This window comes from Macaca mulatta, chromosome 20 (genome assembly GCF_049350105.2).
Source record: "Macaca mulatta isolate MMU2019108-1 chromosome 20, T2T-MMU8v2.0, whole genome shotgun sequence".
Classification (NCBI taxonomy): Eukaryota; Metazoa; Chordata; class Mammalia; order Primates; family Cercopithecidae; genus Macaca; species Macaca mulatta.
Window position 1 is genome coordinate 27,570,660 of NC_133425.1, and position 18,353 is coordinate 27,589,012.

Consider the following 18,353-nt stretch of genomic DNA (forward strand, 5'->3'; position numbering starts at 1 on the left):
TTGCCTAGGCTGATCTCAAACTCCTGGCATCAAGCGATCCTCCCACTTCAACCTCCCAAAACACTAGGATTATATGTATGAACCACTATAGCTGGCCAGTATACATAATTCATAATTTTAAAAGGTTTTTGTTTAAGAAAATATAAAATATTGTTCTGTTTTTGTTTTATATTTATCATTCTATCTTTCTTCTATCTTTCTAAGCACTGCTTTTTTCACTTGCCAATAAGTTTAATCCATTTGTCTCCTATAGATTTTGTCACTTCATCTTTTTTAATGGCTGCAGCACATTCTATAGAATGAATATTCCACAATTCACTTAGCCATCCTCCCTATTAAAGAACATTTTGTTTGTTCTCATTTTTCTCTATTTTGAATGAGACTGCAATGAACATTCTTGTGCACATGCGTTCATCTTCGGCACATACAACCCCAGTTGAAATTGCTGGGGCAAGGGGTACGAACATTTACGGTTCTAATACACATTGACAAATTGTTGTCCATTACGGTCGGGCCAGTTCCTTCCTACCAGCATTGTGTGAAGATTCTTGCATCCCTACATCCTTACCAACGTGTCTATCATCAAAGCGTTCCTCTTTCTTTGCCATCTTGGGAAAGAAAAACACTGCATCATTATTGTCCATTTCACAGGTGAAGAAACTGAGACTCAGTGAGCTTAAGCAATTTGCCTAAGATCACAAGAGCAAGAAAGTGGCATGGTGGTTCACACTTGTAATCCCAGCACTTTGGGAGACCAAGGTGAGAGGATCGCTTGAGCCAAGGAGTTCAAGACCAGCTTGTGCAACATGGCAAGACCCCATCTCTACAAAAAATATAAACAAAAAAATTAGCCAGGTGTGGGGGTGCTTGCCTGTAGTCCCAGTTACTCAGGAGGCTGAAGTGGGAGGACCGTTTGAGCCCAGGAGTTGGAGGATGCAGTGAGCCGTGATCGCACCACTGCACTCCAGCCTGGATGACAGAATGAGACCCTGTCTCAAAAAAAAAAAGAAAAGAAAAGAAAAGAAAAAGAAAAAGAAAAACAGTGGCAGCAAGCGGACTTGAATTCTGAACTTTTGCCTCCAAACCCAGGATCTTGCCAAGATACAAGGTTTTGTGTCTTAACTACCATGTGCTCCTGAGATAGGCCATAAATAACCCCTTCCATGGGGCTGAGGGCAACTCGATGCCCCCAGGGTTCACAGCCAGGTGAGACACATGGAGCCCAGCTCTGGGGCTGGCAGAGATCCTGGGAGGCAAGTAGCCCACCACCTCCGTGGAAATCATCAGGGAGGAAATTAGCTCGAAATGGAATCGACAAGGTGCTGCCGCCAACTCCGATCGTAAATTAGATAAACTTGCATCTGACACGATGCATTTAGAGCAGGGCCACCGCCGGGTTCTCAGCTGCTCCCAAGCAACGAGCCACTAGGAGTGAAAAATAAAACAATCTAGGAAGCTACAAAATACAATAATGAAAGATAACAGGCCCCGGAACAGCGGGGGAGAATTGCTGGGAAATTAGCTAAGGAGCGAAGGGTGGCCTGCGCTGTTGAGGGCAAGAGAGGGTGAAATACAGCAGCAAGGGCAGAAGTCGCCTTCAGAGATGTCCGGTCTGAAGCGTTCCTCCCACACTTGCTGGCCGGGAGACCTTAAACAAGTTTCTGAAGCTCTCAGAGATTCTGTTTCCTTGACTGTAAAATAGGAGTCAAAACAGAACACACCTCCCCACCTCATAGTGATATTGTGAGGATTAAATGAGATATTGACCAGAAAGGCCCAGGGCTGCCAATGACAGCTGTTCAGGTTGTGCGTGAATGAGGGCACTTAGCTGAGGCTGAGCAGGGCTGCATCGAGCCCATCCTCCATGCCCAGAGGGGAAGGCTTGCTTACGTTTACCAAAGTTCCCTGTGTGCTGCAGCAGTCCTCAAAGAGCCCAGCACATAATAGGTGCTCAATAAATGGGAGTGTTATGATCCCAGCCATCTGATTTATTTCCCACCTGGGGGTTCAGGCCATGCTGACTGCTGCTGTGATAAGAGCTCCTGTGCAGAACCAAGAGAAAGCCCCACTCCAAGGTTCTGAAAGCCAACCTTGCAGGACTGGGAGGGATGCATCATGGCTCAGCAGTAGCCTGCACGAGAAAGGCTGGGGCTCCGGGAAGAGCAGATGAACCAAGGGTTGCCGTGTCCTGCACCTGCCCAGGAGATGTGCACGGCGAGTCATGTCACCAGGAGAGTAGGTGCAGGAAAGGGAGATGAGGGAGCCACTGGGCCCGGCCAGCAGCTAGGGCCAGGAGGCTCAGGGAACCTGAAATCTCCCCAGATGGCAACTCTGGACAGGGGCCATGCCATCTCATCTAAGGAAAAGCAGACATAAGGGGGACATGTGGCCCACCTCCAACAGGCTGTGCTCAAACCCTATGTCCGGTCTTCGTGCCTTTCCTTGTGCTGTTCTTTCTGCCTAAAATGTTCACTGCTGGATCAATTTCACCATCCTCCCAAGCCCAGCTCAACCCTCCCTGGCTCCGCAGGCCCCCAGTGCTGCCGGACCCAGGCTAGAAGGGCTGACTGTATCTTAATCATCTCTGTCACCCCTGCCTGCCCCAGCAGCGAGACATAATTGGCTTTCAATATATGTCAGATAAATTCACGAATAAATGAGCGAGAGAGAGAGAGAGAGAGAGCCGGGCCTTTGCCTGGGACACTATGAAAGAGCGGGGACCCCATCCCCTGCCTGTTCTTTTATAATTGGGACTGGCAAGGTCTGAAGTCAGAACAGTGTGTTGGGACAGAAGAGGGCTGACAGTTGGGCGTGATGCTCCTGTCATCCTGATGGCCCCAGGGACTGCAACAGAAGTGAAATGTGACCCGGAGCCCAGGCAGAGAAATGCCACAGCAGGCGCTGGCTAGACGATAATGAGCTTAGGGAAGACAGCTCCTTGCTACCAGGAGAATCTCCAGAATCCTTTGGCCTTGCCAGACGACCTGCATGGCTAGGATTGCACTTCTAGCCAGGGTCATTTTTAAAGAAACTCATCAGATCAACTTGTGGCTCTGGGTCCAAGGCTGGCCGATATTCAGGAAGCCAAACTCCCAGCTAGTCCTGGGCCTGGGTTTGCCAGAGACATGGGCCTGCCATGCATTCACTACCTGCTCACCCACGTCTCTCCCCACGGATTGGGGGCACCTTGAGGGCAGGGGCTGGGTCTGGCAAGATCTTGCAGTTCCAGCGCCCAGTATATCACATGAGCTCAGTCACTGTGTGTGACTGAATGAACAGCAGCAAGCTTCAGAGGAATCAAGAGACGAGCCCCTTGAGAAATGTCATGATTTCTTCTACTCCAGCCTCAGTTTGCTCTTCGCTGGAGTCTGATTCTGCTGCGGATCACTATCGAGGGACCTCAGCTGGAGCCCAAGGTGGACTAGAGCAGAAAGCAGGACGGGACTCGGGAAGAGGATCAGGGTGTGCATGAGTCGGCTTTTGCTGCCAGAACAGAGTCCTAACCTCTCAGTGGCTCTCAATACCAGGCATTTACTTCTCATTCTTGTTGCACAAGGGAAGCAGGCGGGACGCAGCTCAGCTGGGCTCTACTGGGCTTGGCTGGTCTTCGTGATGCTGGGCCCCGTCCCTTCCCATTCTGGGACCAGGCAGAAGGAACAGCCACTGTCTGAGGCATCCCATCCTCGTGACAGGGCAGAGCCTCACTGTGCTCGGATACCACACGTGTCCCATCTGCTCACAGTCAATAATCAAAGCAAGGCACATGACCGAATTCAAAGTCATCAAGAGTGGGGCCAGGCGTGGTGGCTCATGCCTATAATCCCAGCACTTTGGGAGGCCGAGACGGATGGATCACTTGAGGCCAGGAGTTCGAGACCTGTCTGGCCAACGTAGTGAAACTCCATCTCTACTAAAAATACAAAAATTAGCTGGGCGTGGTGGTGCACACCTGTAATCCCAGCTATTCGGGAGGCTGAGGCAGAAGAATCGCTTGAACCCGGGACACAAAGGTTGCAGTGAGTGGAGATAGCACCACTGCACTCAGGAGTGGTACATGCCCCTTCAGGGACACACAGCAATGGTGGAGGGGGGAATTAATCATTATAAACAAATAATACCATCTATCACAGTATGTCATTTTTCACTCTCCATCCTCTTCTCTCTCCCCTATTCTGGAAACATATGCCATGTGCTCTGGGCAGACCTAACTATCCCACCAATGAAGCAGGCACATGATCTAAGCCAGCCAATCAGAGTACTCCATTCACACGCTGCAGGCCATGGTGATTGGTTCAGGAATAGATATGTGATATAAATCAGGCCAATAAGAGCCTTCCCTGAGCCTTTTCTCCAGAGTTATGGGAAAGCAGCTCCCTTGCCTCTAGGGTTGCAAGGCGGGTGGGGTTTCAGTGCAGGGCTTATAAGGGGCCAGGTTAATTTCCACAGCAAGCAGCACAGTACAATCTGGTAGTGAAGATAGAAATGCTCTGCACCATCCAATGCAGTGGCCACTAGTCACATGTTAAATGTGACTGGTACAAATGAAGAACTGAATTTTAAATTTTAAATGGAATAGAGTCTAAGGAATCAAAGAGCATTTGATGATATTTTTAGGCACCTGTGTTCAGGTGAACCTGACACCGCCTAGATTTTGTAGTTCACAGGAGTAATTTTCTTAGACTTGCTTAAACTAGTAGGGTTTCCATCATTAGAAGTAGGAGCCTTGGCCAGGCACCATGGCTCAAGTCTGAATCCCAGCACTTTGGAAGGACAAAGTGGGAGCATCACTTGAGCCCAGCCTGAGCAACATAATGAAACCCTGTCTCTACAAAAATAACAAAAATTAGCCAGGCATAGTCCCAGCTACTTGGAGGGCTAAGGTGGGAGGATTGCTTGAGTCTGGGAGGTCAAGGCTGCAATGAGCAGTGATTGCGCCACTGCACTGCAGCCTCAGCAACAGAGCTGACACCTAAGGCCTCAGCAGCAGCATCACTTCTATTTATTTTACCAAACTATGTGCCAGGCATTTGGCTGGTCACATACATATGTCATTTCATGAGTCTTTCCTAAGCCTATCACAAGCCCAAGAGTCAGACTGCCCTGGGCCCAAATCCCACCTTCACCTACAATTGGCTGTGGGGCTTTGGGTAAGATACTGAACTTCAAGATGCCTCAATTTCCTTATCTAGTCAGTGTAGTTGATGGACTGTGAAGGCCAAGGGAGTTATTACGTGAGAAGTGCCTAGACCTGTGCCAGGCACGTAGAAAATAAGCCTTCGTGTTGACTATCTTTATTATTTTCATCCCGATCTTGAAGATGAATAAACCAAGCCTTGAGGAGGTCAAGTCACTTGCAAATTGACAAAAGTAAGAGGTGACAAAGCCGGGATTGGAACCTAGGCCTATGATTCCTGAGTGTAAACTCTTTACCACTGCCTCATTCTGCTTGTGGCTTTTAACCCCTGTCCACAGCAACAATATAACAATATGAGTAATATTAATAAGACTGAGCATTCGTTGCATGGTCAAGAGTTTAAATTCTGGGCAGTTTTGCTTTAGCGTCCCAGCTTTTAACTCTCAGAGAAAAGGAATTATTTCCTATTTAATGTTCCTCCTGTCCTTCCATTAATACTAAGGAGAAAGTCTCAGCTTGGTGCTGATATGTTGTTAATGCCTCTGTAGCACTTGCTAATCTCTCTTTTGAACAAAGTCTCTTCACAGTGCTGGTCCCCTGCAGCCAGAAAGGCAGTGGCTAGAGATGGGGAGGCCTGGGCTTCAGGGAGCTCTCAGACCCTGCAGTGGTGACCAGTAGCCAGCTATGCTCTCCCAGCCCAGGTTTGTTTTGGAGGGTGATGCATGGCAGGGCACTAGGGGACCCACATCAGCTTATGAACAGATCCTCGACCTATGGAAAGCACCTTGCCTAACACGGATCAGGAGCGGTATGTGAGGCCCGTATCTGAGTACCTTCTCCACTGTGGTCAAGGTAAGGGTCCTTGAGCTGTTCCCTGCCTTCTCTGGGCCTCAGTTTCCTCACCTGAGAAACAGAGATAACAACACCTACTCCCAAAGAAGGGGCCTAAGAAACAAATGAGAAAGTGCTATGTAAAGAACTGAACGAATGTGAACTCTTGCCATTTTCATTATTTGAGTAGAAGTGTGTTATTTATAAGTGGAATCAGCAGCATCAAGTAAACTGCTGACACCAGACTGAGATGGGATCGCTTGTATCATTCTGAATTATCTTTGTTTTTGTGTCTGTCTGTCTCACTATGTTTTGCTCTCCAGGACAGGGATCTTCTAATCCATCTGTTATAGCAAAGGCATCAGCAAATATTTGTTAGATGGATGGATTATGAATGATGGATAAATGGATGGCTGGATGTGTAGACATACAGGTGCATGAAGGGATGGATGGATGGATGGATGGATGCATGGGTGGATGAACGGATGGGTGGGTGGATGATGGGTAGACGGATGGACTATAGATGAATGAATGGATGAGTGGTCATGAACAGATGGAAGAATGATGGATTCATAGGTGTTGGATGTATAATGGATGAATGAAAGATGGATGGATGATGGATGGGCAATGAAACCCAAATGCAGCTTAGGATGCAACACTTGCTTTGTCAGGATTTTCCTCTGGTACTGGATACCAACTACACAATACTCTCAAACCACAAGGATAGTGTGTGTGTGTGTGTGTGTGTGTGTGTGTGTGTGTGTGTGCATGCACGTGCATGTGGGCAGTGTGTACGGACATGGCAGGCATGCCAGCAGCTGGGATGAAACATCGCAGATGGAGGGCGCTCCAACAACCCTGAAGAAAGAGGAAGAACAAATTTTCTAGGAGGGTCAGACAAGGGCCACTTCAGAAGGGAACTGCTTGTAAAAGTCACAGAGGCATGAAGAAGCTTTTTGAAGAAAGACAGAGAGGATGTTCTTCTGTGGTTCTGCCCACCAGCATCCCTCCTCCCCTTGTCTAGTAGCAGAACTTTAATTCTCCTTCGGGGAATCAGCAGCTTGGTCCGTGAGTCTCTGTTGAGGCCAACTCGACCCCCAGCTCCAGAGGTAAGCAGCTGACCCAAGCCTCGCCTATCAGAGCACCACATTCCTCACACCTCAGTGACAAGCTTAGGGATAGCAATGGACCCAAGCCCGGCAAATGAGAGCCCTCTGGGGACTTTTACGGGTGCCAAACTGGGTGGATATAAACCTAGAGCTGCTGCGGCCACTACATGAAGAGAACTGCCAGAGAGTGAAACCAGGAAAGGATGCAGACCTCTGAGAAATAGAAAGGGAAAAAAAGGAGACAGAAAGAAGGACAATGGGAAGTTGAGAGAGATACTGAAACCAGTTGATGTTATATGAGCACCTGGATCCAGCTGAGACTGAAGTCCCGCTACCTTTTTCTTCACACGAACCAGTAGAAATTTGTCTTTTTGCTTGTGCTGGTTTGAGCTGGATTCTGTCACTTGCAGCCAAATAGATTTCCCAATTCATTTTTGAATCCCAATACCCAGACCAGGAACTCAGGACCATGGAGATAGGATGGGATAGGATGGGATGGGGTGAGATGGGATGGGATGGGATGGGCTGGGTTGGGGTGAGATGAGATGAGTTGTATTGGGATGGGTTGAGATGGGGTGGGATGGGATGGGATGGGATGAGTTAGGATGGGATGGGACGGGATGGGATGGGATGGGATGGGATGAGTTGTATTGGGATGAGTTAAGATGGGATGGGATGGGTTGGGATGGAATGGGATGGGATGGATTGGTATGGGTTGAGACGGGATGGGATGGGTTGGGATTAGATGGGATGGGATGAGATGGTATGGGAGGGATGGGATGGGATGGGATGGGATGGGGTGGAACAAGATGGAATGGGATGGGATGGGATAAGATGAGATGGAATGGGATGAGATGAGATGGGATAAGATGGGATGGGATGAGATGGGATGGGATGAGATGAGATGGGATAAGATGGGATGGGATGAGATGGGATGGGATGAGATGGGATGGGATGAGATGGGAGGGATGGGATGGGATGGGATGGGATGGGATGGGATGGGATGGGATGGGATGGATGAATGGGATGGGATGGGATGGGATGAGACGGCATAAGATGGGATGGGATGGGTTGGTATGGGAATGGGATGGGATAGGTTGGGATGGGATGATGGGGTGGGATGAGTTGGGATGGGATAGGATGGGATGAATGGGACAGGATGGGATGGGATAAAATGGGATGGGATGGGATGGGTTTGGATGGAAATGAGATGGGATAGGTTGAGATGGGATGATGGGATGGGATGGGATGGGAATGGGATGGGATAGGTTGGGATGGGATGATGGGGTGGGATGAGTTGGGATGCGATGGGCTGGGCTGGACTGGGTTGGGATGGGATGGGCTGGGCTGGGCTGCATTGTAATGGGATGGGATGGGATGAGATGAGATGGGCTGAGTTGGGATGAGAATGAGATGGGATAGGTTGGGATGGGATGATGGGATGGGTTGGCATGGGATGATGGGATGGGATGGGGTGGGAATGGAATGGAATGGGATTCAGCCTGGCTCATAATGATAACCACACCCATGCCATGCTGAGACTAGGAACATTATTATTTGCACTCACCTATTAACTTTCCCAAGAGCTTGAGGCTCCCTGAGGTTATAAATGGCTGTGCCCATTTGTCCATTAATGAGAGGCTTGAACACAGAGGTGACCTAGAATTTTCTGCCTACTTTAAGTTTTCAGATTCTCTGTGGCAAGCTGAGAGATAGGTTCAGTTCTGACCCTAGCACACGGATAGCCCTCCATAAATATCTGTTAGCTAAATTAGTTAATGCCGCCTTATACAAACGTTAACATAAATACGAGATTCACTTTCTGAATGTGCGTAGAGCTGTTTCTGACAGACGAACTCCATGCCAGGGGCCTGAGAGCAGCCACTCCACAGAGATCATGCACTTCCTAATTCCTTGCCTTGATGGCAGAGGGGAAAAACATATGCCCTGGGGCTCCAACAAGGAATTATAACCCTACTGGAAAGGAAAATAATCTGGAAGTGGAGAAAATTAGGACTGATAATGAAAAAGCAACCAGAATTCATTACAGCAAGATCACAGGGGAACCATATCTCTTGGGTATTCAGGAGACACGGAAGAGAAGAGACAGCTCCGGCTCTTTTACTGGAAGGTTCCTCTCCAGTGAGCAGCTCTGACTTTCAGGGCAGAAATAGCTGGAGATGCATGAACATGACGGGAAACCCAGAAAGGCTCTTTTTCTTAATTTTGGTGTCCGTCAGACTTGGATTCTCACCTCAGATTAGGTAAAGCCACTAAAACAAGTAAGAGAGCCTCTAAGATCCGAATCTAAGCAGCTGTACAATTTCTTTCCATTCACTACAGGCCATGTTTGCTTTTGAAAATTAGAAAATTACAAAATGAATAACAAACATGAATGACAACATGCAGAGCTGGCGTAGTGAGAGTGAGACAAATAGATTCATACATTGATGTATGCACAACGCGCTCTTCCGGGCGTCTCAGCCCATCCTGGGGCTGGCGGCTTCTCCGTTGATGTCTCCAGCCTGATCACACTTCCGGGCTCTGGGATGTACTTTGTTCTCTCCCTGTCTACTTGACATTGCCTCTGGGCTGTCACACAGACAGAACAAACATAACCCGGCCAGGTCTGAATTTAAGATCGCCTCCTTCCCACTAAATAATCAAACAAACAAAAACCTCTTCCCACCTCAGTCTTCTCCATCTCAGTAATGGGCACAACCATCTCTTCAGGCCAAAAATCTAGGAGTTGTACAAAATGCCTTTTTCCCCCTCACTCCACATCTAATTTGTCAGCAGATCCATTGGCTCTTCCTTCAAACAATGTCCTGAGTCCATCCAGTTCTCTCTATCTCCCCACAAGGCCAAGGCACCAGCATCTCACCTGGCCCCCCACCAGTTAACCCTTCAATTTCTGCCTGCCTCCATGCATTAACTCCCCAATCCTCAATCAGAATGCTCTTTTGTTAAATGCAAGCCACGTCCCATCATTTCCCTGCTTAAACGCCCTCGAAGGCACCCCAGTGTATTTAGAATAAAGTCCAAATTTTATACTGCAGCCAATGAGGTTCTGCACACCAGGGTCCCTCTCTAGCAATCTGACCTCTCTCCTTCTACGGTGGCCCCATCGGCCTCCATGGAGTTCTTCAGATCTGCCCACTGCATCCTACCCCAGGGCCTTTGCACCTGCCAATCCTTCCTGGACCACTTCTTCCCTCTCTTACCATCCTCTAGGTAACTCAAGTGTCACCTCCTTGGAGAAGCCTTCTCCAACCTCCCTATCTGAAGGAGATCAGCTCCCGGTCTATACCCGCCACAGTAGAACAGTGGATAGAGTGTGATGTGATGCCATTTATTTTAAAAAATGAAATTTTAACAGATAAATTCTTGAAAATGCCACCAGTGGTTGCCCCCAGGCAGGGAAGTGGGTGGCTGGGAATGAGATTTTTTTGTACTGCCTTTGAATTTTAAACCAGGTTCATATGTTATTATTCCAAAAAACATAATTAAATCAAATAAAAAAGAAAAAAGTAAGGTAGGAAGGGGAGGAGGAAAGGAAGGGAAAAGGAGAAAGAGAGAAAGGGAAGGAGAAAAGAAAGAGAGAAAAAAATACTCTTGGGGAATTCTCCTAAAGAAGTCATGCAACAAATAAAAATGTTCTATTCAAGAAAATAATCATTGTGTATTAAACTGTAAGGAAACAAAAAATAAAATAAAATAAATGTCCAACAACCCAGGAATTACTCAGGAAATAGTGCTTTGTGGTTAGGATGCAGTAGTATGAATCCATTAATATTGATCATTATTATGACTGTGGAAATTCAGAGGAATGTTTATGGGGATAATTAATGAAAAAAATGAAAAACAGACTACAAAAGAGTATATTAAGAAGAGAAAATAGCACAGTGGAAAGTGGGAAATTGTTGAAGAGAGAAGTTCCCTAGCTCCCATCCCCTCTTCAAGGGAGTCCACAACACACACACACACACACACACACACACACACATAAATGTTGGCAATATCTCAGCCCATCTTAGAGATCAGAGACCAGACCAAGGTTCACAGGGTTCCCACGCAGGACTTGGGGTGGCAACACAGGCAGGGGAGAGGCCAAGGTTAGGATTCAGGGAGCACAGAGCTGATCTGGTTTCTCAGCCTCTACACTGTGGACATTAGGGGTTGGATCATTTCCTAGTTGCAGGAGAGCCATCCTGTGCACTGTGGGATGTTTAGCGGCATCCAGGGCCTCTACCCATTGGCTGCCTGTAACGCCCCCACTCCAGTCATGATAAACAAAAATGTCTCCAGATATTGACAAATGTCCCTGGGGTGGAGGTGCGGGGGAATCGCCCCCAGTTGAGAACCCCTATACTAGCAAATTACTTCTCTGACTGCCAGCTTGTCCATCTGTACAATGGAGAGGAGTGCCTAGCACACACACATCTCTCCCCACCCCATGTACTCACTAATTGCAGCCGTATTTTATTATTGTTGTTATTTAGAGACAGCGTCTTGCTCTGTCTCCCAGGCTGGAGTGCAGTGGCGTGATCATGTAACCTCAAACTCCTGGGCTCAAGCAATCCTCCCACCTCAGCCTCTTAAGTAACTGGGACTATAGCCATGCACCACCAAACCCAGCTATATATATGTATGTGTGTGTGTATATATAGATATATATTTTTAGCAGATGGGGTCTTGCTATGCTGCTCAGGCTGGTCTCAAGCAATCCTCCCACCTCAGCCTCCCAAAGTGCCGGGATTCCAGGTGTGAGCCACCACACCCATCCTCCGCTGTATTTTTTAAAGTATTCGTACTTTAAATGGCTTTTAGAGTGCCTTTTAAATTAAAATAAAATAGGTGAGGATATTTCTCTCATGGGAATCCCAACTGCTAGCTTTTCAGTAGCATGACTTAGTGACAATTACTATTTACCATCTACTCATCTCCCTCACATAGACCCGTCTGATTTTATAGCACACATATGCAGGCAGTGGGGGCTTTACCAGGACCATGTTTAATTAATAAAATATCGAGAAGCACTTTGCTACTTTAAGCACTCCATCATGATAATAGCCCCTACTTTCACACACGGGTCTTTGTAGCTTAACAGCAGCTCAAGTAATAAATTGCTTTCAAGTCTTATTCTAAGTTTTCCGGAGGCTGCAAATGACAACTTAAGAATCAGAGATTTCCTCATTCAACCCCTCATCACCCAGAAGGAAAGTCTGAGCCCCTACCACCCCAGGGAAAGTGACCTGTCTGATGTCCCACAGCTCATAAAGGACAAAGCGGGGATGACAGCAGTTCTCCCAGATTATGGGGTCACTTCACTGCTTCCAGACCCCAGTCCCTCAGGAAAACATCATTAATCCATGTGGGATTCATTTGGATCAGCGAACTGGGCACTTTTGACCGAAAGCTGAGCCTTGGAGTGGGCCCCTTTATTTAGAATTAGCCCAAGAGTGAGGCAGGAGTGGGTGGTTTAGGAGGGGAAAAAAACAGCTTGAAAAAAGTTATTCTTCCCCCACATCCACCCACACGCAAACTCCCCAAATCATCCGTGGGATGACAAGGTCTGGGATTACATCATCTCTCAAGTGGGCAACACGTACAAAATGGTTTAAAGATTCTCTGTCACCCAGAGTAGACTCGCCTGGCTCCCCACCACATGGTCACGCCGGCAGGCACCTCTTATATAACCCTGTGTCAGGAAACTCACTACCACCTCCCGAAGCCGTCCGTGGCCCCCGGTACCTGCCAGTCCCCTGAAGGCCACAGGTTCCTTGCTGCAAGTTCCTACGACTCCCTCTGTCGGAGCTTTCTCTCACCCCTGCCTGTGCCCACCCAGCACCCAGGGCAGACTGACAGTTAATGATACCTTCAACCAGTGGTAGATGGGGGTTAGTGGAGAAAGACTGCAGTTCCCTCCCTGCTCTGGGGGACAAGTCAGGCACGCTCCTCACAGTCTCCCAGGGCCCTCCGCTGGGATTCCACGTGGCCCCAGGACACTGCTTCGGCTGCCTCTCCTTTCCCATCTTTCCGTCCCCTCCCTCACCAGGACTTCCTGGAATCCCTTCCCAAATCAACTGCTCAAATGCAAATTCTCAAATCCTAGTTTCAGGGTCATCTTCTGGGAGACCCACCCAGGTAGCAGCCAAGCAGCCAGGTCTGCTTTGAGCTGAGCTTGCTTCTATAAGGCCTCTCCATCACTGTCTCTCTCTGATGGTGACTGTGGGGTCACAAAGGAGAAATCAGGACGCTTTTCCCTACAGACGTCCTGATGCATTTCAACACAGCTCCCAGATGTCCCCAGGCTACTCCCACTCCCAGTCTCCTCTTTCCTCAAGCATTTCCTTAAAATGCTTCTTTCTGTAGCTGGAAACTACATTTCCCACATGTGTGACAGTCACATGGCTGGTTTATACTCCCCAGAAGGGTGTGCACTTCACAGGGACAACTTTATCTTTGGTGGTAGCGGTGGTGGTTGTTGTTGTTGTTGTTGTTGTTGTTGTTGTTTTGGCTTTGCAGTTGTTTTGAGACAGAGTCTTGCCCTGTTGCCTAGGCTGGAGTGCAGTGGTACGATCTCAGCTCACTGCAACCTCCGCCTCCCAGGTTCAAGCCATTCTCATGTCTCAGCCTCTGAGTAGCTGGGATTACAGGCGTATGCCAACATGCCCAGCTAAAGTTTCTATTTTTAGTAGAGATGGGGTTTAACCATGTTGGCCAGGCTGGTCTTGAACCCCTGGCCTCAAGTGATCCACCCGCCTTGGCCTCCCAAAGTGCTGGAATCACAGGCGTGAGCCACCGCGCCCAGACTTGCAAATTTATCTTTGTATCTTTCTTAATTCTTAGAACCACAAGCCATTAGTGGATGAAGAAAACACAGCCTCAGTTTCTTCGTGGAGAAACTTTTTCCCCTCTAGAAGCCCCATTCCAGTTCATAAATGTCGCCCTAATAGAAGCCACCCAGAATCAAACACAAATGCTTCAGGTGGCCCCCTACTAGGGCAGAGAAAAGAGAGACCGTCACCTCCCTCATGCGAGATATAATATTTCTATTGATGCAACTCTAGGTCATGTTCTGGTTTGGGGAAACCACTTTTCACTGCTGATACAAAATAACAATAACAGCAATAGCAGCAGCAACAATGCAATAATAATAATATATAAACTCACATGTATCTTTACTATGAGCCAATCCTTATTCTTCTATCAAATTACAAGGGACCAAAGTCCCATGGGGTCTCTCACATGTTGCTGGACTCACCCATTAGATCCTGTTTGTTCCCTCTTTGGATCTGAGTATCGTGAGGTACGTTTTTCCATCTAATATTTCCCCTTTTGAGATGTAGCCACCTCCAGCCTCTCCCCACCTCTCTGAACCCTAAGCCCTCCCATGACTGACTGCCTGATATCTACACGTTGGATCCAAGGGCCCCAATCCCTCCTGTAGGTCATGGATTAAATGTAATCTCATCAGCACCAAGGAGAGCTACTCACCATGGGCTTCAGATCTCTCTGCCACAGGTACAATTATTATCCCACCTTACAGATGAGGAGCTAAGGCATGGAGAAGTTAAATAATTTGCAGTTTCACATCCAGGGAGGCTGGACTGAGATCCATCCCCAAGCAGGCTGGCCCTGGACCAGGCACTCAGCACTGCTTGTGGCCACAGGCTGCTGGCCAAGGGTCTGGGCCTCAGGGGTTGTTATTAAATATGCAAATAAAACACAGTGAAGCCACGCAGTGACCTGGGTGAGATGACATCGCGAATCTGGGGTTTTGTTTCATTGTTTTGGAGGGTTTTTTGTTGCCATTGTAGCTAAAGATTTTGATTGCTGTAATTCTGGGATCCTGAGGTTCATTTTAAGAACACAGCAAGGACATGCTCTGGAGTACTTTGGAGTTCACAGAATTTTTCACTGCTGAGAAATTTTGTTTTGTTGTTGTGTTTTGTTTTAGAGACAGGATCTTGCTCTGTTGCCCAGGCTGGTCTCTAACTCCTGGGCTCAAGCGATCCTCCCACCTCAGCCTCCCAAGTATGTGGAACCACAGGCATGCACTACCGCATCCAGCCTAGAATCTGATCTCCACCAAATAACGCTGCTGAGGAAAAAGTACCTTAACTTCATTTTACAGATTAAGAAACTGAGGCTCCCAGAGGCTATGTGACATATCCAGGATCATGCTCAGGAAGCGGAAGAAGCGAGACCTGAACCCACAACCCCAGAGTCCAGCGGCCTTGAGGTTACCCCTCTGGAGGGTCTCCCCTGAATCCTCCCTCCCTTCCACGTGAGAATGAGCTGGGTTGGAGGTAAGAGGGGACGTGTATGTGCGGTGTATACATATGCACAGGAGTGTGGAATTGGTGCTACAGAGAGAGGGGGGGACGTCTGTCTCCATGGTTACCCTGAGCCTGAACAAAACATCGCACATAGATTACCGTAACCTCAAACATCACCATCCGTCCTCCTGGCGATACCCAGAGAGAGCGGACTGCAGGGCCTTCCAACCTGCCCACCTGCTCCCGAGAGCCTGCCTTTTTATTATGCCATGATTAAACCTGGCACGTTATACCAGCTAAATGTTTTCTAATTATTTACAGATTCACCTCCATGGCATCCCTTGAGATAATGATCCCGCTGCACATTTCTGTAACATTCTGCCCACCTTCAAAAACTCAAATTGAGTTATCGAGATTGTCTCATTGATCCTCCCACTTAAGGCTCTGTCGGATCCATCCAGAGCTGTTCAGGTTGTTTTCGTTTACATATAGGGATACTGAGGCCCAGATGTGTAAAGATTGCTGCCTAGGATTTGACTGCAAATCGGTGTGGCGGCTGCAGAGATCATTTTGAGATCTTTTTCTAACCTTAGAAATGAGAGAATAAGTGGGTTTCATCTAAATGCCTATCCTAGTCATTGATAGTGGCTACTGGTCACCAGTGTTAGGAAGGATTCTGAAGGAGCATCTGAGATTTGTAGAAAAAAACAATGTGATCAGTTAAGGATGTCGAGCATGGGTAAGGAAGGGGGCAGTGCTGGCACCCATGCTGTGTATTTTCCATTCCACCCTATGACGTGGTAAATGCCCCTATGAAGGTTTCATGTTACTTCCCAACCAGGAGCAATTTTGCCTCCCAAGAGATATTTGGCAATGGCTGGAGACATTCGTGGGTACCACTGACATCTAGTTGGCAGAAGCCACGGAGAATTCTAAAAACTCTACAATGCACAGGGTCGGTCCCCCACCCCCACAACAAAGAATGATCTGGTACAAAATGTTAACAGAGCCAAAGTTGAAAATCCCTCAGCAGAACACATCACACATGCTCATTCACACACACACGTGCACACACACTCACAAGCATGTGCACATAAGTGCACACACGCACACACATGCACATACCCACACAAGCACACACAGGCAGACATGTACATACATGCACACACATGCACACTCACACACACGTGCACATACCTATGCACACGCACTACACACGCCTGTGCACGCACATGCGCATCCCCACACATGCACATACTCACACACACATATTCACATACACACACAGACATGCACACACATCTGCACCCATATGCACAGATGCACATGCACACATATGCACGCACACATTTGCACACACGTATGCATACACACCACACACACACATGCACATACCCACACATGCACACACACCCACACATACACATTCACATACACACACAGATACACATGCACACATACGCACGCAGGCACATGCAAACACACACACACACACACACAACAGTTTGGGCTTCTTTCCTTGGTCAACAGAAAATCAGAAGTCAACATGAGTATTTATACCTTCATATGTCCAAAAACAAAATTCCTGATTTTCTCCCTAAACCTGTCCCCGCCCCACCCTGCTTTTCTCCATCTCACTAAACGGCATCACCCACCAGCTTCTGGAGCCAAAACCCTAAGGGTGACCCCTGACTCCTCTCCTTCCTCCGCTGGTCTCATTATAGTCCCGTCCTTTCTTCCTGCAAACAATGGCGGAGCCCATCATCCTTCTCCACACCCATCGCCATGGCCCAGACTGCCACCATCTCCTTCATGGACCACTGTAGTCGCCTCCTAACTGGACTCCAGATATTCACGCCTCCCTTCAGGTCCCTCTCCCACCCCAGGGCCTTTTCACTTGCGATTCCCTCTGTCTGAGGCTCTTTCTCCAGATCTCCACAGGGAGGCTCCTTTTTGACATTCCGTTCTCAAGAGAAATGTCACCTCCCCAGAGGCCTCCCTCTTCTCAATCACTCTCCAGCCCATCACTTTTCTTTTCTTTCTTTCACTGTAATTCTCATGCTCTAAAACCATCTTATTTGCTTATCTGTTGCCTCACCACACCGTCCCCCAGAATTAATTACGAATTCAGAAGAGTAGAGACCCCATCTTGTTCACCACTGTATTCTCAATATCAATAATAATAATAACAATAATAGTAGAAAAAAAGGTGCCTGGCATACAGTATACACTCAAAAAAAAATCTAGTAAACGAATGAATGAATGAAATGTCAAGGACAGATGCCCTTCCAGCAACCTAAGAAGAGACCCACAGGACATGAAGATGCTCTCAGAGCCCCCAAGCCTGAGAGCCTTCCCTCCACTGGGCTCTGACCCATCTGGGCATGCAGGCAGGTGGGGGGACTTGTAGGTGGCTCTGGAGCCCCACATCCCTGCCTCAGGCAGGGTAGTGCTGACTGACCACCAGGGCACCTCCTAGAATCAGTTCAGATTCAGCCAGATTCTCCTTTTCCATCCAGGATCCCTATCCCAGACCGTCTCTCTGCATTCCGAGGGCCTTATTCAGACCCCATAGTAGCAAATGTGCGCTGTGCACTGAGCCTGTGCCAAGTGCTAGGGTAGGGACCGCACCTCTGTGTCCTCTCAATCTCACATCAACCCCCACGATGTTTGGTATTTCTGTCCATTTTATTGATGAGTAAAATGAAGAACCATTAGGTTGAATCATTTTCTTAAGGTCACACGGAGGTAGCAATGGAATAATTCTTCCCAGGACAAAGACCCAGTGTATCCTCTTTGATCCCCAGTAGCTATCAGGATAAAGATACTGTATCAGAGGCTGGGTGTGGTGGCTCACACCTGTAATCCTAGCACTTTGGGAGGCTGAGGTAGGTGGATCCCTGGTGCTCAGGAGTTTGAGACCAGCCTGGGCAACAGAGTGAAATCCCATCACTACAAAAAATACAAACATTAGCTGGGCATGGTGGTGCGTGC

At 48.0% G+C, this 18,353-nt stretch overlaps 1 protein-coding gene across 4 annotated transcripts in view; it reads right to left on the reverse strand.

Annotated features, from left to right (window-relative positions):
- GSG1L (GSG1 like) overlaps positions 1-18,353 on the reverse strand; it is a 276,495-nt gene that overhangs the window by 235,611 nt on the left and 22,531 nt on the right. The window lies entirely within an intron of this gene.